This window comes from Arachis ipaensis, chromosome B10 (genome assembly GCF_059453495.1).
Source record: "Arachis ipaensis isolate K30076 ecotype BB chromosome B10, ASM5945349v1, whole genome shotgun sequence".
NCBI classification, from domain to species: domain Eukaryota; kingdom Viridiplantae; phylum Streptophyta; class Magnoliopsida; order Fabales; family Fabaceae; genus Arachis; species Arachis ipaensis.
The window spans coordinates 124,740,445-124,766,744 of record NC_142435.1 but is presented as its reverse complement, the minus strand read 5'-3'; the positions used below and the strand labels follow the sequence as shown (position 1 = coordinate 124,766,744).

General features: G+C 34.5%; 1 long non-coding RNA gene across 3 annotated transcripts; it reads right to left on the bottom strand.

The window, feature by feature from the left end:
• Window positions 1-7,517: 7,517 nt before the first annotated feature.
• LOC110268017 (uncharacterized) lies at window positions 7,518-25,843 on the bottom strand. 3 transcript variants are annotated; one of them, XR_015907735.1, is made up of 4 exons: window positions 24,944-25,843; window positions 23,711-23,916; window positions 7,808-7,887; window positions 7,518-7,620 (listed from the first exon to the last, which is right to left on the bottom strand). It is a non-coding gene; the product is annotated as an uncharacterized LOC110268017 (long non-coding RNA). The 3 variants fall into 3 exon arrangements; XR_015907737.1 differs by lacking the exons at window positions 7,518-7,620; window positions 7,808-7,887 and adding an exon at window positions 11,726-11,983 and having other exon boundaries at window positions 23,711-23,929; XR_002356023.2 differs by lacking the exons at window positions 7,518-7,620; window positions 7,808-7,887 and adding an exon at window positions 11,726-11,983.
• Window positions 25,844-26,300: the final 457 nt, after the last annotated feature.

Genomic DNA, 26,300 nt, shown 5'->3' with positions numbered 1-26,300 from the left:
ATCTTACGAATTCGATGTTTTTAGTACCTATAAATCATCCAACACAAGTAACATTTTATCTCTCATACAACACCCTATCAATATTTAACCATATCAATGTTTTCAATGCAATACAAGCAACAACACAACATAAGCAATATTTCTTTTATCATACAATATCCTAGAAATTAATGAAGTTTACAATACAAAAATTGCACTAACCTGAAATCCAAGCAAAAAGTTGAAGAGATTGGACAAAAAATCTCTGAGTGAACACACAAATTAATCTTCTAACAATTAACTACTGTGCAATAAGATAGAGTTAGGGTATTGCTATGGGAACATGAACAGTTCATCAGTTAAATTGTAGCATTTGTAGCATCATCAAGCTCATCTTCCTCATCTTCCCCATATTTTAAATTTATTCCATCTACCTTAAAATATATATCAACGCTAATTAACTAAGAGACAATGTTGTCCAAGCCTCCAAAATACTTTAAAAGAATTTGACATAAAATAATAAAAAAAATAAATTTTAACAATGTTTAAAGAAAGTCCTGAAGTGAGTGCCTCTTTATTGAGTATTGAACATTTTTCATCACGGTGATATGATTTCAAATATTTTAATTTAATTCTTTATTTATCTATGAAAAAAGCTAATGATATCATTTAGTTTGGAATTTTCCAATGAACGAAAGCACTTCGGTTATGCACATTTTTTGGTAGATAGTGCTACTTTTATTAAGTATAAATAAGCAGTTAGCTGAGGCTAAAAACATGTTACAGTAGTGCAGAATTTAAAATATTCCGAGGGGAACAAATAAATGAATTTAATCTCTCACTAATAACTTCAGCTTCCACCAAATTTATTTTAATGTAGCAAACTAAATATTAAGCTTGTGAATAATCTATCAGGATTTACTTTTTACAAGAATACCTCTTTGATTGTGGCTTTCACAGGGACACAAAGAACGGCAGTCTCATTCAACCGTCTATCTTTAAGGATCTAAAAACACAGCACAAGTGAGTAGTCTAAGTTAAATTATAAATAGACATAATACCAAACTCAGGAGATCATGTAATACAAGCATTTTTAGTAGAATTCTGACATAACAGTTCATCATTTAATTAAACAATCTAGCAATAAATTAATTAAGTACTATAGAAGCAGTAAAGCAGAAGTAAAATATAATATCATTACAGAAAATTATAATTAAAAATATCTCAGATTATTATTGAAATTAAAACAAAATTAAAGCAATTACCCACGCACCACGTTTTATTAGTAAACCAAATGCACTTTTCGAACACTATTGTACTTTAGTTTGCACATCGGGTTCACGGGTTGGTAGTTCCTGAACTGTTGCCCATCGCGGGAGGCTGGACCGAGTTATTTTCAAATTGGACTTGGCACACTCAATTTGTCTCTAACCTAAAATGAAAAGAAATAGAATTGAATGATTATTTTTATTTATTTTAAAAAATAATTTTTTAATTTGTTTTAGAAAATTTTCTTTTAAATTATGCCAATAAATTCTATGTTTTGTTTTTCTTGACAGCGTGAGAATGAGACTGGTGACTTTATTAAGTCAATTCAATGTTTGATGAACGAAAATGAAGCTTCTGAAACAGATGCACATGAGTGCATAAAATCCATGGCACTATGCATGTACCAACATGGAGATGGCCATAGCATTCAATATTCTCAAATCAAGAATTGCATATTATCATTACTTATTCAACCCATTCAGGATAATATATATGTATGAAGGACATGCAAAAAAGTAATAATAAATTTCATAGGTGAATAATTATATAACATTATCTAGAATGACATTTTTATTTCATTTCAAAATCTGAGTGTAAATATGTATATACATTTTTGTTAAGAAAAAAAAAGAACAAAGCTACCATCCAGTATCTTAGTAACATGGATGAATCTAAAGCAAGCATAACCAGCATATTGCTGCATTCATTTGAAAAAAATAGAAAAATATTCCTTTAAATAAATTAAATTTTAAAAATAAATAAAATTTGAGGTGCATCCTACCCTGTATATTTTCAGAGAATGATAAAAATCAAATACTTCAGTACCTGGTGATCCAATCCAATGTCCCAACAAAGACATTTTTGTTATCAACAGTTGCTACTGCACCAGAACCAGGTTCTTCAAGGAATGTTCCATCTGCAACCTGCAAATTTGTAGTACGCTAACAGGTGTGTCCTCATGAAACTAACCTTTATGACAATATATTTAACATGAATTACAGATTTCAGCCATTCACAAATTACCACCAAAAGGTTCTATTTTACAAAAGTACATTAGTCAGGGAGTCTTACAGCCAATAAACATTGCCTATTAATAAGTCAATCTCATATAGATGGCATATACTGATAGTAAAAGGGGGCACGAAACAAAGTTAAGTACCCAGTCGTTTCTCCTCTACAAGAGAATAGCAACTCAATAGCAATTAGCCAACTGTTATTAGAGGTAGATTAGCTCATGGACACAACTAGAAAATGGATTAATACAGACAGATTTACAGATGGATTTAGTCTTTATTACAGACGGATTTTTGGTTACCTACGAAATTACCGACAGATTTTGTCCCTCTGTAAAAGCCCCGTTGGAAATTATTTACCGACGGATTTTCCCTCTGTAAATTTTCTATCCATTTCCCAAAGGCGACGAACTTTCCGACGGATTTTTCGTCTGTAATTACAGACGGATTTTCTGACGAATTTTCCATCTGTAATTACAGATAGATTTTCCGATAGATTTTCCGTCTGTAATTTGAACCTTGAAAAATCATTTCACACTGATTATAGACAGAAAATCTGTCTGTAAATCCGTCAGTAAGGTAAAATAATTTTTTTATTTTTTCAATTACAAAATAAATTTGTTTTCATACAAAATAAATATAAATTTAATACAAATTTTTATCTAATTTGTATTCAAATATTTATAATATTTCAAAAAATAAACAAATTCATCGTATTATCAAACTAAAAGAAAAGTACTATAAACAAACAAGTCAATATATTTCAAAATATAAACAAAGTATTGATACATCAATTATAATAACAAGTAACAACCATACATCAACAAAGTGTATTGATACATCAACTATTGTCCTCTAATTAAGTCAAAATATACAATAAAGTTGCTTAATTAGGTTCTAAAATTGGAACTTCATCTGTATAGAAACCATTCATCATTATTGTGTCCATTGATTCAAACAGTGGGGTCATGAATTGATCCTCTGCCTCAGGCTTCTCTGCCTCCTTATATTTTTTCATTTTTCATCTATTTTCCAAGTATCAAATTCTGACAAAAATAAAAAAATAGTGACAACATAATCTATATACAGTGTATTCTTCATCTCAAGTAACAAATTCACAAGTGAAGCTCACCTCAACATCTGGTCTAGTTCCAGTAACTTCCGATTTGGGGCTGCAAATTTAATAGGAGAAAAAGAGAAAGAACCTGGTGGTACTTCTTTAATCTTTGCAGAATCTTGAACTAGAACAGGAGTCTCCTTAATAACTGGTGGTGCTTCTTAATAACTAGAAAGTATACTCCTGTACTCGATGATTTTGAATGAAGAAGTTAATTTAAAGCATAAGCCCCTGTAGGAAACAAAATAAAAATAAAGGTGTATTCTTTTCTTTTAAAAAAGGTCAGAGAGAAATGAGAGATCAGCAGAGAAGCAAATACACGGATGATGGATACATGTAGAAATCAAGTAAGAAAGAAAGATATGAGACAAAAAGAAAGTTGTAGTAGAGACGAAAAGAAAGTTGTAGTAGAAGCAATATATAGTCGTATATATGCTCCAAAATAAAAAGCAACCCACTGATCTTTCTCCTTCTCTTGAAGCAAACAATTAAGAGTATAAGATGCAAACTACTATATTGGCATTCTCTGAGACGGATGCCATGTTGATGCAGGTCTTTTTTCTTTAACAAATTATATATAGGTTGCATCTCATATTATTAAGCTTTAACTGGATGGAGTCACGATATGTTCTGTGAAGTTCTAACATGACATACTACACTTAGCTCTTTTCTTAAACACTTCAGCTTATTAGCCCAACTATATATATTTTCTTTGATGGCAAACATCGGTAATCAATAATTAATCTGTTTGAGGGACTATTAATACCCTTAGCAAGAAGCCTTTTTTATATTAATCTTTATAGACACAGTATATGGACTATTAATACCCTTAGCAAAGGAAGTAGCCAGTGCAAGAAGCCTAAATGTTTAACACAAGAAACAAGATATCATAAATTAGATGAAAAAACCTATAACTCAAATAGGTTGAGTAATATCCACTAGCTAGACATTTCTCAGTTATTTTTCTAACAATTTATTGCTTGTGTTGATCAACTTAGTGCTGTGAGAAGAAATTAAAAAAAAAAAAAGCAGTTTAAATTTTTTGCATAATAATGTTTCATTACCAAGTAATTAAGCATTTTCCCCTCCTCTTTACTTTTATGTCTTTCCCTTAATTTCACTTTTCAACCTTATATGATGTTTAATTTAACAGTCAAAACTTTGTTAAATCAAGTTAAACTAGATTGTACCCTAATTAACCCACTGATTTAATTTTAGATCCTTTATTATCAGGCATGTTATATATACAATCAAAGAAAAGTAACCAAATAATTATATATAAAAAAAGATAAAGGAAAGCAATCAAAGAACAAATTTGAACAAAAAAAAAGAAGCAAATGAAAGATAATAGATAGGTGTTTGCACTCACCTTCCTCTGCCTAGCCTGTGCTAAAGCACCTTCTAGCTGTTTCTCAAGATTCTGCAGCTCCTTTATGCTCAATGGTCCAAGATCTTCCCCAAGCAAGTGCCTGTGTTTTACATTGCTAAGTAAATTTTGTAATATAATTTATATATATTCCATTATATATTATGATTTTTGCTAATAAATTCAATTATTACTACTATATGAAATCAATTTAACAATTTTTGAATATAAAAATATCTTCGTGGAAGCAATCATTTAATATTATAACATACATATCCATATTATTAATTTATTATTGAAAGGTATGTAATTAACTTTAAGTGTTTATTGTAATTATCATTATTATTAGAAGGGAAATAAGTGAATAATACCTCTGAGTCCTTTGTAGAGACTCATACTTTGCCTTTAGCTTTGATACCTCCTGGTACCAGCTCTGATTATTGCAACACATATTAAAAAATTATTCAATGAAAATTACTAAGATCTAATTAGTATCTATATATGATATGCATCCCATTGTTAGTTGAATGGCTTAGAATTTAAACTTCATTAATCTTTATTGTCAAAGATAGCAATCTTCTTGCATTGTTTAAAAATTGCTACACTTTTTAGATATACATAAGTAATGATAGTTGGCTAATAACTCTGCAGTTCAGAAAATAGAAAAGACTAACATGCAAGTACAAAACAGAAAACTTCAATCACAAAATCAGATTAATTATATTTCATAACTTCATGGTAATAAATACAGTAAAGTACAATCAATAATTCTTTATGTACATCACTTTAGTGCTAGGTCTGGATAAGTGATCAGAGCTGGTTTCTCAGGATCCCCATACACTATAACAGACACAGAACCACAACCAGTTCGAATGTGATGCTCCTGAAATGATCAATATGATTTGTAACCAAAATACAGGCAAAAAGAAGAAAGAGGCAACAGAACCAAAGTTAGAAAACTGAGGAATGAACAAAAGAACCACCTCCTAAGCAAAGGATATCCTTGATTCATGCGCTGAAATGAGCTTTCACATGGAGAAAAATAAAGTAAACTACTGAATTGAGATTTCAAATCAGGTCCACAAATTCACTTACACATGCATGGGCACACACAGAAGTATCTACCTTTCAATATGAAGTTGACCAAAATTACTACTAAGATACATATATGAGAAATCAACATTTTTTGTCATTAAGTATATGAATATGAATAGCACATAGGAAGATCATACTGTACTCTATGAATGACACACTATAGACTACCATAACAATATAGACATCCAAATTCCAAGAATGTTGTAGAAATACAAATTCAGAGTATCGAATACAACATAGTACAATACATGACAAGTATACAAAAAATCAGTCACACAAGTTCAAAATTTTTTGCCAATAGTATTTGATGCATATCCACATAGAATAAAAAAAATGAAGTATTTGTGCATCATAATCTTACCCTTATGAGACGATCTCGAACACTCTCAGCAGTGGCATAGTAAGCTTGCTCTAGCTCAAACTTGAGACAGGAAAAATGAGGACTGAACTGAGCATGGTAACTGATATTGGAAGCAATCTCTTCAGCTTTTTCAGCTAATGGATGTGCCACTGCAGCAACCTTTGCTGCAGAAACAATATCAGAAACACCATCTTTGCCTAGACAGCAGGATAAAATAAAAAGACAGCAGAAAGAGTCACTTTAAGTAGGAAATCTTTGCCTAGACATAGAAAATCACTCAGTTCTCCTAATTAGCAGAGTAGTTGGCTAGAATGAAATAAATTACCTGTCACTAAAGAGGAAGCAATTTAGACTCATCACCTAGGGTATTTAAACGTTGTGCACTGCAGAATATTGATATGATATCAGAGTAGTTGGCTAGAATGATTGCTCTGAAGGGTTGCAGAAGAGAAGCCTTGTTCGTCATAGTCGGATTCTGTGTCCATTTTACCATCCAAAAATAGGCAGACCACAGCGCAATCGTCCATCTTTGAAGTCGGATACTTAAGTTTCCACTCCCGGGCTGCAGCATCTACCAGAATCCTTGCAGCTGATGACCGTGTTGGTGCCGAAGATACTATCTCAACCACCTTTTCATTGCTTAAAACATCCCAGACCTGGAAAGAATCATAATCAGTTACATTCGGAGGAGACATGGAAAGATTCCACTGCTAAGTGCTAACAAACTATTGAGTGGTTACCTCATCAAGGCATAAGGATGAATTCTGATGCGAAAATCATACATGGAACAAAGAGATAGTATGAATTTTGATGCAAATAACAAACTTGGCAAATCGGGCTTCAAATCAATGGTCAACTGAATTGCCACCATGGAGTCATTGCTGTCCTTGGATCCCATCACTGCTCGAGAATCCCCGATATATCCTATGAACAAATTTGAGCCCTGGTAAGAGAAGAAACTGAGAAAACCATAATGAAATTAGAAACCAGTTCAAGTTTAAACAAAAGAATTATTATTCTACATTTGCTAGGGGAAAAAATTCATGAGGAAGACAGGATAAATATGATCCCCATTTTGAAAATGCAAATAAATATTATTTCAAGCATTCAACCAACAAGCTTAAGGGTCTTCCTAATAAGAGCAAGCCATTTCCTTGCAGGGCCATTGTCTTATGTTCCCAAAATGTTACCAGCAATAAGAGGTACAATTTCTTGAAACTTGAGGCCAAAAAGAAAATGCAAAAAATTTCTCAGCAAGAAATGTTGCAGAACAAAAGATGACTTGCACACTATACAATCGGCATTAGTAATTTACCCAAGAACATAGATATCAGCGGGTGGAGAGGTGTGAAGCCAATCTTCAAGGTTCAAATAACTTGGAGGTGACTTCCTTGCTACATTCCAAGTGGCAACAAAGATTCTGCATGCAGAAGGAATAAAGAACTCAATAAAATAGAAGATCCTTAGTTGTTGTTGTTAGAAGAAGATAGTTTAGTACAACACAGAGCTACATGAACCATACCTATAATTATAAAACCTTTTCCAACTATTTTATTTAAAACCAAGGAAAGAGAAAGTAATGTGATTGACGACAAAATTTAAAATACCTTAAAAGATATTTAGCACAACTTATTCCAGTATTCTTTGAAATTAGATAATCAAGAAGCACTTGGTGATCATAATGTATCTGCAGATCAACAAGTTAAAGACAACATAATCAATAGATAAGATCTTTTACTTCTTTTTAACTAAATAATAAAATGGATAGAATTGGGGAACCTATCTGCGTGCTATGGCTACATTAACACTTGCCTCTGAAAGAAACAGGTGGAAAAGGTGTAGGTGGAAAAGTATATATAGCTGTGAAGACTTTACCTGAATCAGTGAACAATATATTCTTCTTTTATTAATTTAAAAAAATTCTGCAGTAGAAAGTAGAAAAAATACTTTAAAGCCTTCAAGGTCTTTACCTAAATCAGTGAACAATATATTCCTCTTTCAAAGCCTTCAAGGTCTTTACCTGAATCAGTAGAAAGTAGAAACCTACCTGCTACTAGGTACCAACCCTAGCAAGAAAGGAAAGTGAAAACAGAAAACCTAATCTAATCCTATTTCTCAGCTATTCAGAATCAAAACCTAATCTAATCCTATTTTAACAACCTAAAAATCTAATAATCAGAAAACAAATCTAACTAAAGTAATTAGTAAAATCAAACTAACTAAACAAAATTAATTGAACTCAACAGAAATTAAAAGAATTTTAAAACCAAAACCTGGTCTCTACGGTTCGAACAGGGGGAAAGAGAGAGGTGGAACCGCGACTGACGGAGGAACCGATTTTGGTCGCCACGGAGCTAGGGCTTGCGCAAAGGTAGCCGCGACATTGATTGGAGGAGATGATGGCTGTAGCGCTGAGAAGATATGCGAGCTTGAGGGGCGGTGGTGGTGGAGCTTGAGGTTGCTTTGTTCTGCGAACGAGAAAGAACGAGAGAGAGAGGGGCTGTGTTCTACTGGTTCAGTGTTTAAAAAAGAGGAGAAGAAGGAGAAGGTAGCTGCGGCGGTTAGGGTGGCCGGCGGTGGTGCTGTAGGTGAGGGAAGGAGAAGAAGAAGCTTGTCAACGGAGGGGGGAATGCTAGGTTTAGCTCCTTTGATTTGGTGCTGCGAATGAACGAGCTCGGGCACAAAGGATCATAAACGCGAATATCAAACATTTTCGACGAAAAAATTTTAAATTACTGATGGATTTTCCGTCTGTAATAATTTAATAAAATGCAGCAATTTTTTGTATTTAATTATAGACGGATTTTCTGTCTGTAACCATTTCTCACGAAAAATATTAATTTTTTCGACAGAATTATCGACGGATTTTCTTTTCCGTCTGTAATTTATACTAATTTATTTTTTTTGTTTTTCGACAAAAAATCCCTCTGAAATTTCGTCTGTATTTCCGTGGGATAAATTCATTGAAAATATCCGTCTGTAATAACCAGTTTTCTAGTAGTGGGAAAGCCAAAAATCCACCAGTATTATAAACTATGATATCATTCTCTTTCTGACACATACACACTCAGATGTATAGATAAACTAGGTAATATAGTAAAGAGTAGGGTCGGCAAATATAACAATGATATTATCTTTTTATTTTAATTTTCAAATAATTTTGTTTATTTATTTCCATTATTTATGTAAAATACATTTTATTAATATGATAAACTAATCAATAATTTAAATAAATAAATAAAAGATACTATAACAATTAAAGCTAATGATATGATATTTAATACTACACCAAAATGATGTATTAGAATATATTCAATTTATCAGCTCATGTAAACAAAAGTGTCATGTGATTTGTATGAGCAAGAAGAGACCAAAGAACAGTGGGTGATATGATGAGAGAAAAGAAGTAAAGTTCGTCACAGAATAAAGCAATGAGAACACTTGATGTCAGGATGGGGAAGTTGAATAGAGAAAGAAGAACCTTAGCGTTAGTACAATTAACTTTCTGAGTAGCATCCACAATAGCTTTCCCAACTGGATGTACTGAATTTGATTCTACTGCAGCTGCTAACCTCAAAACTTCGACATCAGACCATGTATTCTCTTCTGCTTGGCTGAATTAAAAAATGAACTTTATACCACATTGAGTTGGATAACATTATCTAGAATAAATTTCTTCTTTTTCTATTAGATCTGCTATTATGCTCCCCTCTGCTTCCACAACCTCATTAACACACCCTTTTTTCCTTTCAACATTATTATTATTATTATTATTATTATTATTATTATTATTATTATTATTATTCAGCCCACCAACCACCCCCAATTTCAAACAAACACTTCTTTCTCTTCTTCCCAGCCTTCACTTTCACTATATATATATATATATATAAAGAAATTGTTGATTTATTTTGTTATTTAAAATGAAAAGGTAAGGCTGAGTAGTAGTACAGAGTGAAGAAAAATAAAAAAGAATAATTAGAAAATGATGTGAGCAAGGAAGGGTATACATACGTAGTACCAAAACACCATTCTGAGGATTTTCATCAAATAGCTTACTTGCATCATTCGAAATGCTTTGATTAGATAAAAAGTTCATCACAGCAAACAAATAAATCACAAAATCAAAAGCAAACCCTAGCTTAATCCTAAATCGGAAATGAAATCAAGCAGCAATTAAACTAACTAGAAGAAAATATAGTAGAAAATTCAAAAACTCACCATCGATGTTGGGTTTGAAGAAAAGAAAATGTCACTGAAGGAGGATTAAAATTTATACTCATAAAAGTAGAGTTAGGTTTACCGAGAGTGATGATTGATAACGACAAGAGTGATGGAAGTCCCAAAGGTGTTGATGATGGAAGAATGCGGTGGATGATTGTGGTTATGGAACAGCGGTGATGGAAGAATGCGGCGCTGAGGAGCAAGATTTGGAGTGTGAATGGAGTATGAAGCTGATTGTGAAACTCGTTTGGAGTGTAATTGTGGAGCTCGAGGGTATAGAAGTAGAGTTTAGGTTTAAGGCAATATTACCGACGAATTTTTTTAAATTCCGTCTGTAATAATTTAACAAAACACACCGTTTTGTCCATTTAATTACAGACAGAAAAATCCGTCTGTAACCATTTCCCACGAAAAAAATTAATTTTTCCGACAGACTTATCGACGAATTTTTGTTTCCATCTGTAATTTATACTAATTCATTTTTTTTATTTTCCGACAAAAAATCCCTCTGAAATTTTGTCTGTATTTCCGTGGGATAAATCCGTCGGAAATATCTGTCTGTAATAACTAGTTTTCTAGTAGTGAATGATGTTAACGACCTTCAAAGTCTCTTACGTGTTAGAATAAGAGGACATCCCAAAAATAGATTGGGATCGAATATGGAAAAAATGATCGCAAATGCATCAAAGAAAAAGTAAAAAGGTAGCTCTAAGTGAGGTAACATTGATTTTCTTTTGATTAGGCAAAAATGTGTTTGTGCATGTTAGTACATTCGCTAATATATGATTTACTTTTTTTTAACCTTTTAAATGGTGGATCGATGATTTAGTCAAACTCTAGCCATTATCATGAATAGGATATGAATTATCCTAAAGAGAATATGATGCACTATGATAGAAGTTTCGCTGTTTAGTAAAATAAATTTCGCTTCATTTATGTTTTACTTATATAATATTTTTTCTTTTGATAAAAATGAGGGTTAAGTTTTTATTTGTGTTATGTTTTATTGAATAGTTACTTTTTAGTTTTTTTAATTAGTTTCTGCAATTGTATTGTGGTAAATAATTTAGATGTTTATTAGAATAGATTTCGGTTCATTTGTGTCTAATTCATTTGTATTTTTGCCGTTGCTGATGATGTTTGATAAATACATTCAATCTATTCAGTGTGAACATAGATTCATTCAAATTAATATGATCTCCATATATCCTAGACATTTTTAACAAATAAATCAAAAAAAATTTAAAATTTTTTTTTCAAATATATATATATATATATATATATATTAACATTTACAAGGAGTCAAAGAAGTGTTTGCCTCTTACAATTCTTTACAAAATAGTGTTCAAGAATATCAATAGAAATTCATTACAATTTATAAGATTGAACCTATTTACTTTTATGTCCCCGATGATAATCTACAGAAAAGACTTGAGAGGTTAGCGGATGACTTTGAGATTCTTATGCCTTCAGATCTCTCAATTACTGTCTTTCAATTTATTTATCTTGTCCAAGAGAATAATTGGACCATATTCATGCTTGAAAGCATCAATTTATTCCTACAATTAAAAGAAATTTATTAATATGTATTAATTTAAAAGTACAGGATCAACTATGTTTAAAAATTTGGTCAATACTTAACAACAGTATCAAGTGAACTTCAGTTAATTCACAAATAAACCGAAATTAGCTCAGATTTGAAAAAACAGTCAAAAATACTCAATCATCAATAAAAATACATTGAATTTATTTCTGGATCCAAATGAACTTCAAATAAATTAAGAAATGAATCGAAATTATTTAATGATAGTACCAGAAAAAATCAGAACCAATAAAGATGTTAGCAAAATATTGCAGTGAAAAAGAAAAACTTTATATCCTATCATTCATTAAAAAAGAGAACAAAAATAGTTACAAAGTACTAAACATATCCCTTGACAAAATACGATTAGAGTAATGATTAATGAGTGATAAAAAAAGCACAACCAACACATGTATCGGAAGGGAAATTGTATCTTATTATAAATTATTCAAGTGTATACAACTAACAAATATCAGAGCTATAACTAAATAAACAAGCATACATGAACAAGTTCAGTAAATTCAAGCGAAACAAAATCAAATGAACCTCAATTAAACTAAGAAATGAATTGAAATTACTTAATGAACCAAAATTATTTAATGAAGAGAAACTAAATGAACCTCAATTAAAATGCATCACAACTACTAAAGTCTCATTCGATGCCCTAGTTATAGAGAAAAATAAGAAAAAATTGAATCAAATAAACTCGATCTACTAAATGAACAAACTCGATCCACTAAACCCTAAACCGAACTAGTAGAAATGCAAGAAATGCGAAGGAGAAAATTGAACATAATGACCAAGTAGTTTTATCAGGACCTTGAGGAATTTTTGTTGTTCTATTTCTGTATTTTTTATTGATGATCTCAAATGCAGCACCAGATTTTCCTGTAGTTTTTCGCAAAGAATTTGAAAGATTTTTGAGAGATTTTGAGGGAGATTTCAAATGTCTTTGTTGCAATTTTGAATAGGAGATATGAACGGTTTTTCATATTAGAGCGCGAAACGAGAGGTAACGTTTGTTTCGAGTTTCGGGTGTGTGTTACATGCTCTTTTAATGAGAGTGATTTTTGTTAATGTTAGGCCTACTAAGTTGGACTTGGATGACAATAAGACTTGGATGTATAGCAGATCTATTTGAGTTAATACTTTGCAACCAAACATATTTTCAAATGTAATATGTAAAAGATATTTAGGACCGACTATGCGGTAGAATCCATTGTCATCTCCGACATTGCCATCAACAACCAAACGGATCTACACCACACCATTCCTTATAACTCAGAAATGACTTATTCTTGATTCCATCAACACTTGTCTCTAATCTCTGGAAGATTCTGCTGTTTCTTTCTAACCAAATGTTCCAGATAACCGCACAGAATCCTATCAGCCACCTCTTTCTCTTAGAATTACGACCAGGCACTTCAATCCAACTCTCAAACAGTTCTTTGACAGTCTCCGGAATAGCTCAAGCTCTGTCTGTACCCGTCAACCAAGCACACCACACCTGCCAAGTAAATTCACAACCAAAAAACAAATGGTGCACAAATTCTATTTCTTTTTTACACAAAACACAAATGTTATTGCTATGATGTATGATTCCTAGCTTACTCAGCTTCTCTTTAGTGTTGATCCTGCCTATTAGGACAAACCACGCAGAGAGCTCTACTCTTGGAGGAACCAATCCTCTCTAAATGGCACTAGTAAAGCTGTAGCTTGTGATGTCTTCTGGGAGAATCTCGTTCTGTAGCACCTGCACAAAAGATTTTGTAGAATAGATACATGTTTTATCAAATTTTCATACAATTGTATCATCTCTACTAGGCGACATTCTTACTAGTCACAACCGGTCATAAAGTTGATTGAGCAACTCAAGTTCCCATTGGAATAACTCTCTCCTCCACTGAAAGTTCCACACCCATTCTATCCCATCCCAAAACCCACAATCCCCTACGATATATCCTTGTTAATTTGAAACAGAGAAGAGTCTCGGAAAACTATCTTTCAACAGACCACTTTGTAGCCAATCATCCTCCCAGAAATGAATACGTATGCTATTTTCCACCTCCATAGCCAATCCACTGATCATCATATCTCTCGCATGTGACTCTTTAATATTAAGCTGACAAATATCTTTCCACGGGCCACCCCTTAACAGTAATTCCTGTTTTGACATCATTACAGAAGGGTTCAAAAGATTACAAGAACATACAACCTTCTTCCACAGCGGACAATCTTCATTCGAAAAACGCCACCACCACTTGAACAGAAGCGCCGTATTCCTTAACGCATCCCCCACCCCTAAACCGCTTAACTTTTTTGGGGCTTGCACCATCTCCCATTTCACAAGTGGTATACTGTTATTTCCATCTTCTTTACTCCACAAAAACCTTCTCTGTAGCCCGATTATCTTTTCTGCCACCGCTTTTGGTATTTTGTACAAGTTTAAGTAGTAAACCGGCAGACTATTTAGGACCGATTTTATGAGAACCAGCTTGCCAGCTTTGTTGAGGGACTTGGCTTTCCACAAACTAGGCTTATCTTCCACCTTGTCTATGATCGGTTTCCAGGTCTTCACGAGCCGGGGGTTCGCGCCTAAAGAGATTCCTAAATACCTGATAGGTAAAGTAGCTTCGGCGCATCCCAACAAACCATACATATTCGTCACCCATTCTTGCTTGCAGTTAACCAAAATCAGATTTGACTTGTCAAAGTTAATACTCAGGCCAGACATCCACTCGAAACAACGTAAAAGCCTCTTATAGTTCAATATTATTTCCGTATCTTGTGGGCAAAATAAAATTGTGTCGTCTGCAAATTGGAGATGCGACAATTCTATGTTGTCCCTACCCACCAACAGTGGAGAGATGCGGCCATTCCTGACTGCCTCGCCCACCATCCTATGCAAGACGTCGACAACTAGAACGAACAGAAAAGGAGACAGCGGATCTCCTTGTCTCAGACCTCTCTCCATCCTGAACGGCTTGGATGGTGATCCATTAATCAACACTGACATAGACGCTGTGGTCACACATTCCTTCACCCATGCCCTCCATCTAAGACCAAAACCCATCTTTTGGAGTACCATATCCACAAAGCTCCATCTCACTCTGTCGTAGGCTTTCTGAAAATCTAGTTTGATAATTGCTGCCTGCTTTTTACGCAACTTCAACCATTGGACCGTCTCACAAGCAATGAGTACACCATCGTGTATTTTGTGACCCTTTATAAACGCAGAATGAGTCTCTCCCACTAAACCTGGTATTATTTACCGCATTCTTCTCACCAAGACTTTGGATATCACCTTATAGACACAGCCAACCATACTAATTGGCCTTAAGTCTTTAATTTCCTTAGCTTCCACAAATTTTGGAGCTAGCGCCACCCATGTTACGTTAGCATCTGTTTGTAGCTTCGCACTTTGGAAAAAACCCAAAACAGCTGCAGTAAACTCTTGGCTAATCTCACCCCAACATTTCTTTATGAAATTCATATTGTAGCCATCAATACCTGGCGCTTTACTGGAACCACAATCCCATACTGCCTCACGTACTTCCTCAGGCGATGGCATTACCTCTAACTCCCCTGCCTCCTCCTCATTAATCTGCCTTACCAACCCATCACGGATTCCAACCCTCGGATAATACTCCTGTCGATATAGTTTTTTATAAAATCCTATAATTGCAATTTTTATTCTGGCCTGGTTCCTCACCACTCTGCCATTAATTACCAGGGAGTCGATTCTGTTGTTCCTTCTTCTATCCAATGCTAGGTTATGGAAGTATCTAGTGTTCTTGTCCATATCTCTAGCATGTTGAGATCGAGACATCTGCTTCCAATGAATCTCGTTTCTGGCATACCACTTCGCACAACAAGTCACAAGAGCCTTCCGTCTAGCCTCCAATGTTCCATCATGACTACCAACACTAACCATGTCATCAATCTTCATAATTTCTTCCTCGAACTTATTTATCATGTTGTCAATGTCCCCAAAATTGTCCTTGTGCCATCTCCTCAGTGGAACCGCTAAGGCCTTCAGCTTACCAGTAAACTGTTCATCACCTAATTTTCTCCACTCATCCTTCACCATCCTTAGAAATCCTTCATGTGTAAACCAGGAGTCTAAGCTTCGGAACGGTCTTGGATCCGCACTAAACCTCGCATCTTCTAGAATCAACGGGCAATGATCTGATAGCATTCTAGGTCCTCTTCTCAAACGAGTATCTGGGAACTCCTCAAGCCACTCCACACTGACAAGAACCCTATCTATGCGGCTACAGGAACGACCTCGAAACCATTTGAATTTTCGATCAGTAAGCGGTAAATCCACTAGCTGTAAATCCTGTACCCATTCCTTAAAGTCTTCTGCAGATGCCGGTATACTAGCTGTGCCTTTTCTTTCCTCCAACTTTAGTATCTCGTTGAAATCTCCTATGAAACAAAATGGAACCTGACATAGACCCGCAATATAGCTCAACTCCTCCCACATCATCTGTTTCTCACTCCGGACATGTGCGCCATACACTAAACAGAATGCACAGTTAACGTTATTTTTTTTCAGCACTCCTTGCACACAAAGCCAACCATCTCCTTTATAGCAGTTTAACCGTTTAAATAGCACATCATCCCACATTAATAATAAACCGCCAGAGGCTCCTACTGATTCCACATATTCCCAGCCTACCGTGTCACATCCCCATACTCGAGCAACATCAAATTTGGTCACTACCTCCCTCTTAGTTTCAATTAATCCTAGCATATTCAACTTAAACTTCTTTTTCAACTCTTTTACCATACTCAACTTTCCATCCCCTCCTAAACCTCTAATATTCCAACAACTATAAATCTTTTAAATGAAATTTTACACACCTTTTTATGTTGCTTGGGCCTACTCCTCCTTGCTTTCTCCTTTTGTTTTGCCATCTTTATTTTTGCCGCCATAGCTTCATTATGACTTTGTAAAATCGCCATGATATCTTCTTCTTCTTCATAGAAAACTGCACCAGATACCACAGTTGCCTCTAAGTTGGCCCCCAAGACGCGTCGCAGAATCAGGATGCAGGAGGCTTTCCTGCAATGCGGCGTGAGTAAGGATTGGGGAGCGCTGAAGTGAGCAGCCCAATTCGCAAAGCCCAGCAGAGTTCATGGAGGGATCCGCCCGGCTCGAACCGACTCCCCTGACCAGCCCCTGACCCGATCCATGTCCCTAACTGGTCTCCTGTGGCATTATTGCCCAGCCCATCCGCTTCTCTTTTACTAGCTCATTTTCCCTATGACCCAATAGAAGACAGGACTTGGTACCTTGTGCGTGGGCCTCAGAATTATTAGAGCCCAAACCCACACCTTTCCAGCCTTGTACACTTACCTCTACTCTTTTGGTCCCACTTCCCTCATCAATACATATATCCATTTTTGTTCTTTCCAAATCAACCTTCCCATAATTATCAAATCCCACGCAATCAGCCTCACCATTAATTCTATTAATTCTGAAGGAACCCGTTATCATTTGTATTTGATGCTGTTTTGAATTTCCTTGATTGCACTCGTTCAAAAACATATATGATGTTACCATTCTACCCTTGTCCTCATCTCCCTCATTTTTCCGTTCCATGATGATCTTAGTCATTTTACATTTCGATGCTAGTTCCGACTGTGATTAGTGGCGCGAAATATGATTTTGTTGGCGCCAAAGTTACTGGTGAATGTATCGTTGGCTAAAGCTGACGGCAAATAGATTTAATGAAACACTGCGTTGCACCAATTTACTGTTGGAGTAATCCGACGGTAAATCCGATAGTAACGTGTTATAAGATTCAAACGCGAACCCTTCCTCCCTCATTTGTCCGAGTTCACTCTCTCTGCTCTCTCTCTCTCTCTCTCTCTCTCTCTCTCTCTCTCTCTTCCCTCTGGCTCTCTCTCTCCTCTTGTGCTCTACCGTCGGAGGAGGTGTTGCTGGCGTCGCCATCACCTCCAAAGCCTCTGGTGCCACCACTGCTGGATGTTGTCGCCCCTAGAGCTGTTGGTCACGGCTAGGGAGGTTTGGAACACTACCGTAATTCGTGGTAGCCACTGTCGTCGATGTCGCCATCACTACTGGTATCACCACTGTTCCAGCATCTTGCTGCCACGATCAAAGGTAAGTTTGGTATAGTTTTTTAATTTTATTAAGTTTTTTAGAGTTTAAGATTTTTTGGTAAATAGTTTACGAAATTATTGATTAAATTAGTACAATGAAGTTTTGATTAGGATTTAGTATATATTTTTTTGCCGTTTTTCATATTTTTTGTGACTTTAGAATTTTGTTAGGTATTTTACCAAATTGTTGACTAAATTATGGTAATAGAGTTTGTGGTTAGAGTTTGGTTTGTGGTTTTTAGTTTTCTCAGATTTTGTTGTGAGTAGAGTTTTATTATGTACTTTATTATCAAATTATTGATTAAAATAGGGTAATACAGTTTATGATTAGGATTTCTTATGTTAATTTAACGTAAATAGAAATTATAATTAAGTTAATGTAGGTTAGGTAGGGTGAGATTAACAGTGTTCGACTTTGTGTAGTTTGTTGAATTAAATTAGTTTCACGTGAGTTTAATAAGTTTTCTTTTTCATTAGAACAGTGCTATTTCTCTGAGAATAATTAGATTTTGCTTCTTCCGTATTCTATGTATCGTGTTTCAGGTAGGTTTTCTATCTCTAACTATAATCAATTGTTTAAGTTTTATGTTCGACTTACTTTTCCTAGGATAGAGTTTTAGGACGGAAGTGGGAGAAGGTCGCATAGAGACACCTTCTTGAAACCCTTGTTTGCTAGAAATTGTGGAGTTATAAGGGGTTGCGCATTAGAACAGTTATGATTTGATATGTTATTGAATTTGTGTTTGTTCTAATACATGCTTGTAGTTGTTTCTTTTGTGAAAATTGTTATATTTATTTGATGGATGTCTCTAAGTTAAAGGGAACTTCTGCCAAAATTTCGTGCGATTTGTTTTAAAACTTGTTTGGTTTGCAAAAGATTCTAATAATTTTGGTATTACTTTAATAATTTTGTCTTGTTCGTTGAATTCTAGGGTGTGTGATTCAAAATAATTCCAAGTCATTGTTTGTGGATGTATGATAGAGACAACGGTATATGGGGAGATTAAAACCTGAATTCTTTGAGGGAGTTGACGCGTTACTTGGGCATGTGTTCAGCATGGAACCGTATAGGTTTAAAGGGGTATTTAGGTGTCTGTGTGAAAAGTGTCGGCTGACTAAGTGGTTAGGACCTGCGGATATAACACTTCACCTTTACCGTAACAAGTTCAAAGATGGGTGTTAAATGTGGACGGAGCATGGAGAAGTCGACAAACAGGGAATTAACAGGTCTAGCTTGAATTTCAATAGGCCTGATTGTCGATCAATGAGGGTTCGGGTCGAAAGAGAACTAAACATCGAAGACATAACTTGGGAGGGTAACCAACAAAGATACAACGAGATGGTGTTTGATGCAAGAGGTGTTACGGAGCAAGAAAAAGCTGAACAAGATCCTAACCCAGAGGCAAAGATATTTTATCATCTATTAGAATTTGTTGCGAGACCATTGTTTGAGGGAAGTATTCATTCAGAGTTGTCTGCATGTGTTAGAATGATGACTATTAAGTCGGAGTCAAATTATGTGAAGAGCTTTTTGATAAATGGGCCACTTTTTGCAATGAACTGGTACCTGTTGGAACCTCTGACATCGCACTACGAAGCAAAGAAGTTAGTTTCGAAATTGGGTCTAAAGTCATTGAAAATTGATTGTTGTTTGAATGGGTGCATGTTGTATTACAAGGAGATGCAGACCTAACTGAATATAGATTCTGTAAATCATCGAAGTTCCAAGTCGAGAGAGAACATATTAGTAAATGCTGGTTAAAGAGAGTTCCAATGAAACGAATGCACTACTTGCGTTGATCCCTAGGTTGAAACGATTATATGCATCGACGAGTTCGGTCCCTCACATGACCTCGCATAGTAACAACAAGAGAGATGATGGAACTATGACGCATCCGTCACACGACGAAGCCTGGAAGCATTTTGATCGGGTACATCCTACATTTTCCAGCGAGCTTAGAAATGTTAGATTAGCTTTGTGTTCTGACAGGTTCGCACCAAACTCTAATTTCGGTAACTCGTACTCGTGTTGGCCTGTAGTCGTGACACCTTATAACCTGAATCATGAAATATGCATGAAAGATCTATACATGTTCCTAACTTGCATCATACCTCGTCCTAACAATCCAAAGGCCAAAATAGATGTCTTCTTGCAGTCCTTGGTGGATGAGTTAAAGGAGTTGTGGATTGATGGTGTAGAAACGTATGATATTTCGACGAAGACAAAATTTTAACTACGGGCTGCCTTGATGTGGACCACTAATGACTTTCTTGCATACGGCATGTTGTCAGGTTGGTCTACTTAGGGCAGAATGGCATGCCCCATTTATATGGAGGATATGAAGGCATTTTGGTTGCTAAAGGGCGGTAAGATTTTGTGATTTAATTGCCATCGAAGTTTTTTCGACTATAATCATCTTTTTTGGTGCAACTGGTACTCGTTCAAAAAGAATACAATTGAACACAAAGAGGCACCCAGAAATTTGAGTACTAAGCAAGTTTGGCATCGTGTCAGTAGAATTCCAAAGAACGTCGAAAACTGGGCAGCTTTGAGACCTCTGAAATATGGCAAGAAGCATAATTGGACTAAACAGAGTATATTCTTAGAGTTGCCTTATTGGAGAGACAACTTGATTTGACATTGTCTTGATTTGATACACATTAAGAAAAACATGTTCGATAATATCTTGCACACAGTAATGGATGATGTGCAAACAAAGAATAACGATAACGCACAGTTAGACTTGATGGACATTTGCAGGCGGCCAGATCTGAACTTAAGGAGACTTGATAATGTGCGATGGGCTAAACCAAAGGTGGTGTTCGCTCTAGCAAAGGAACAGAGGCAAAATGTTTATAGGTGGGTTAGGGGATTGAGGTTTCCTGATGGTTACGCCTCTAACTTGAGCAGGTGTGCAAACGTGTCACAAGGTAGGCTTGCTAGGTTGAAGAGCCATGATTGTAATGTTTTCATGGAGTCTTTGCTTCCAGTCACGTTTAGAAAACTTCCAACCAACATCTGAAAATTCCTTACAGAAATAAGTGAGTTCTTTAGGGAGTTATGTGCTACCAAACTTAGCCTTAATGATCTCACAGTCATGGACAGGAAACTGATAAGGAAGAAAACTGACAACACCGTAATTTGGATTCGTAGGGATTCAGGCAGGGTCACTCTGATTAGTTTAGTGTGTTGCACAACATAATTAAGTTAGAGTATTTCTGTCGCACTATGTACAAGGTGTGCGTGTTTAAATGTGAATGACATGATCCAAGGTCGTGACAAGGAACATGAAAGCACAAGGACTACGATATTACTGAAGTTAATATAATCAGGAAATATAGGCACTACGATCCTTTTATTCTACCTCAAAATGCACGACAGGTGTATTTTTTGCCTTATCCGGGTTCATGCAAGTCTAGTTGGGTGGTTATGGTTAACACTAAGGCAAGAGGCCGCATCGAGTCTTATGATAGGACAGAGGGTCAGGAAGTTTACTAGATTGATGACCTAACCCCTTTGAAAATGGTAGTTGATACTAGTGAACCAATTACCTTTAGCTCTACTATTTTGGATGATGATATCATTGACCTTGGATTACAGGGCGACGCACTACCACAACAGGACAATGATCTTGAAGAAGATGGGGTCGACGTGGACGAAGAGGAGGAAGACGAATTCAATGATCAGGAAACAACCTCAAAAGAAGAGGATGATGAACCAAAGAAAAAAGATGATGAATCTAGATAGGGTTACTTTAAATATAGTTTTATGATATGTATAATTCTTTACCAAACATTGACAAGAAGATATTGTAATTAACATTGTTTTAGATATATCAATTACCATATATCATTCCATACTTTTACGTTGTTTGTTTGATATTTCACTTCAAGTTTAAAGCATTATATTAATTATGTTTGTCATCAGGTCAAGCTTTAAATGGACAGAAAACAATTGTGTCTTAAAAAAAAATTATTTCTGTCGGCATTACTGTCAGAATTTACCGACAGTAACAGCCAATAGATTTTTTTTTAAAAATCTCCAAAAAAATGTTTCGTCAGATAAATCCGACAGTAAAATGGTGTGAATGTGCACAACAACATGGTGCCAACGTTACCCTCGGATTAATCCGACGGTAACTATCTATATATTTTTTCATCCTACCCCTATATTCCACATCTAATTCCGACGAAAATTAGCGTCGGACTAGAAAAATCCAACTGTAAGCATTTTCTGGCAAATTTTATACAGTCAAATTTATCTAGAAAATTTGCCGGTAAATCCGACGATATCCGACGAATTTCTTGTAGTTAGGATAGGTTTGCACCCTAGTATAAGTTTAGTGATAAGTAAATGGTCAAATTCGTTCTTGAAAGATTATCCGTTCTCCAAATTGATATCCAAAATTTTTTTTGATCAAATTTGTTATTCAAAAATTTTAGGTTAGTCACATTAGTCTTCCTGTCACTTTCGTTACTGATAGTGTAAGAGTTTAATGATATGACATGTGACGTGACAACACAGTACACACCTCATAGTTCTAATTGGCTGCTAACATGATGATAAGTTTATAAAATTAAATTAAATTAATTCTAAATTAAGAAATTCCAATGCCTCAAGAGCCTCTCAATTTGGGATTAGTTTGGTATAATTTTATAAATTTACTATGTTAGCAGCCAATTAAGACAATTAAATATGTAATATAGTCAGTATATTATCAATTAATGTGTCACATCAGTAAATTTTAACATTGTCAACAATAAAAATGACAAAAAAAAAAACTAATGAAATTAACTTAAAATTATTAAAAGATAAATTTAACTAAAAAAGTCTTTTAAAAACTAATTTAAAAAACACATTATGTTTTAAAAATAAATTTTACCATTTACTCTTATACCAATTCTTTTTACTACCACTAAAATGTTAAGCTTCATTATATTCCATATAATGCATTTATTATAATAGGATGCAGGAGTTTCACATTTCGGAGGAATCAAAACTACTACTGGCCTCTCTTAAATTCCCCGCTTAAACTATAATAATATAAAAACACAGTATTTGCAAAAATATTAACTATTATTGATGAAAAGTACTACTTAGTCTTGGTTTGATAAAAATTTTTGACGAAATACTTGTGTTTTTTAAAAGTTCAAATTTTTTATTTTATATTTGATAAATAAAAAGACCATATATTTATGTTTGCAGCTTTTAAAAGATTAGAATACTTTTAAAAACATTTAAACTGAGCTTTTTAAAATTAGCTTATACTTTTCAAAATTTAAAAATTTAATATAACTTCATATGTTAATTAATTTTTAAATTTAATACTTATATTTATGTCTATTATAATTTTTTTAAATTTTAAAAATTATTTTACCAAATATGATTGATGTTGTTTGTGTTTATTAAAATCTATTTTTAATTTAATTTACTAAATATAAATACTACTATTTTTAAAAAAAAATCATCTTTTAAAAATTAATTTTTATAAACTTTAAAAAATAAAATCTTTACCAAACCTTAATCTCCTAATATTTTTCTTCTTAAAATTATCCTTTGGCATGATACCTCGAAGTTGTTGATTCCTCTCTCTACATTTCTTCGGCAATGCCATCAGGATGAGTGCAAGAGGATATCTTTGTTGGCTCTTTCACCGACTCTCATGCTATTCAAGCTTTTGGGTACTCATTCAAATCAAATGATTCTTTCGCTATTTTGAAGGGGCAGCAACTTTTCTTCTCCACTCATTTTCAAAATAATGTTAAAAACGTGACCTGCATTAATTTACTATGATATTCTTCGATCATTCCCACTAAAAGTTAAAAATAATAATGAAATAATATGGATAGTTGTTCATAATATTTTAATCCTCAGATATCATAATTTGTGGCCAAGACTACTGCATGCAATATGCAAGCCATTTGGCTATAAATAATAGTGAAAATGAAGCTATGAGCACCAAGCAAAGTATCAAACACACATACCAATCAATAAGCAACGAAACAATCCAATTTTTTTTATAAGAGCAGTTTGCAACACCCAACCATAGAAGAGGTTAAAAGAGTTCATACTTCAGAACCATACTACAGAAAAACAACACTAATAAATAACACACCAACACCATTACGCTATAGCACATCAATAACATTGAAACAATGTAAATACTTGGACTTCAAACGGATGTTACACGGTGATGAATCTAACAATTTTTAGTAATAGCATCAAATTTTGATCTATCCAATTCAGTTTAACAAATAAAAATTGATTGAGTAGCGAATCAACAATAAAAAATAGGTGTCGATCTAAAAATCTATTAAAGAGAAAATTCAGAATGAAAAAGAGATGATTACAATGATAAGCGACGAGAGGTTCGTGCTTTTGTAGTTGATAGGCGCGTTAAATGTTCGTTCTCGTTCTATATCATCTAGAGAGAGAGTGGATAAGAATTTCAATGAGAGATTAGGGATGTTCGCGGTGTGGTTTGGTTCGGTTTTTGAGTGAAAAAGTCATCTGATCCGATCGTCTAATTAAATTACGGTTCGGTTTGGTTCGATTTTTTTTATCGAAGTCATCCGAACCAAACCAAACCAATTAAAATCGATTTGGTTTAATTCAGTTTGTTCGGTTTTTTCAATCAATTCAAAAAAATACTACTATACTACTTCACAAAGTCATAACATGATATATTTAGAATAATTTATTTTCTGGAAGAAAGAAATCACTTTTAGACGAATTACCAAACATAATCATAGTATACATTAAAATCAATTCTACAAAAGTTAGAATGCAAACAAAGCTTACCTCTACAATAAGGCCTATTTTAAAAAGTACCCATGACCTCTTCTTTAGACACCAATATAAGAAGTGGAATGAGTGCAAAAGGAATTTGAATTGACTGAACCACATTGTGCCATTCATTCATAGTATCCAATGAACTCTCTGATGTATTAAAAACATTAGCAGCTATCATTGTTCAAACAATAGCACAACTTCTAGTAATCAATGACCTTACCAATTTCTTTATATTTAACTTCAAAAACCCTTTAGTTATGAATTGTCTTGCATATGTTCCTGTAATTGTGCTGCTTTGTCCTGCTGCTAACAAACCAATTCCCTGTATATATAAAATTGGAAACAAAAGTAATAAATCATACTAAATCAGTTCAAAATTATTTTTTATTTTTCTAAAATAACTAATAATAATAATAATAAATCAGAAGCAGTTTCAGATCAAGTTTTCAGATATTATCGGATAACAACAAACAGAACAATAATTTCAGTATGAACAGCAAACAGTACAGCAATTTCAGTAATTCAGTATGAACAACCCAGAAGTAGTTTCAGTAATTCAGTATGAACAGCAATTTCAGTATGAACAACCCAGTGAATGTACATATCGAAACTAAATTGGAGTAAAAATACAACAATCAACAAAAATCAGCAACAAATAAATGAACAATCATCTGGGAGGGGCTGAACGTTGCTAATGGGTTCGCCGGTTCGCGCTGCTGGAAGGGGTTAGGAGGCGCTGCTGGGAGGGGATGCGAGGCGCTGGTTCGGCGGGACTGGGAGGGGCTGGTTCGGCTGGACTGGAAGAGGTTGTGAGGCGTTGGGAGGCGGGGCTGGGAGGGGTTGGGGTAATGGGGCTTCTTCGAGAGAGTAGCTGCGCTAGGTTAGGAGTTAGGAACGTTAGGTTATCCGATGGGGTGGGGTGGGATAATGGTCTAATGGTTTTTATGGTTTTTAAGTTGATTGGTTCGATTCGGTTTGATTAGAATTTTCAGTATCAAAATCAAAAACCAAATCGAACCACAAAAAAACAACCAAACCGAACCACAAAAAAACAGCAAAATATGATTTTATCGGTTTTTTTGATTTTTGGTTTATTCGATTTTTAATTTTTTGATTCGATTGGTCAATTTTATTCGGTCCAGATCGATTTTGAACACCCTTACTTTGCAACACCCAACCATGGAAGAGGTTAAAAGAGTTCATACTACAGAACCATACTACAGAAAAACAAAACTAATAAATAACACACCAACACCACTACGCTATAGCACATCAATAACATTAAAACAATGTAAATACTTGGACTTCAAACGGATGTTACACGGTGACGAATCCAACAATTTTCAGTAATAGCATCAAATTTTAA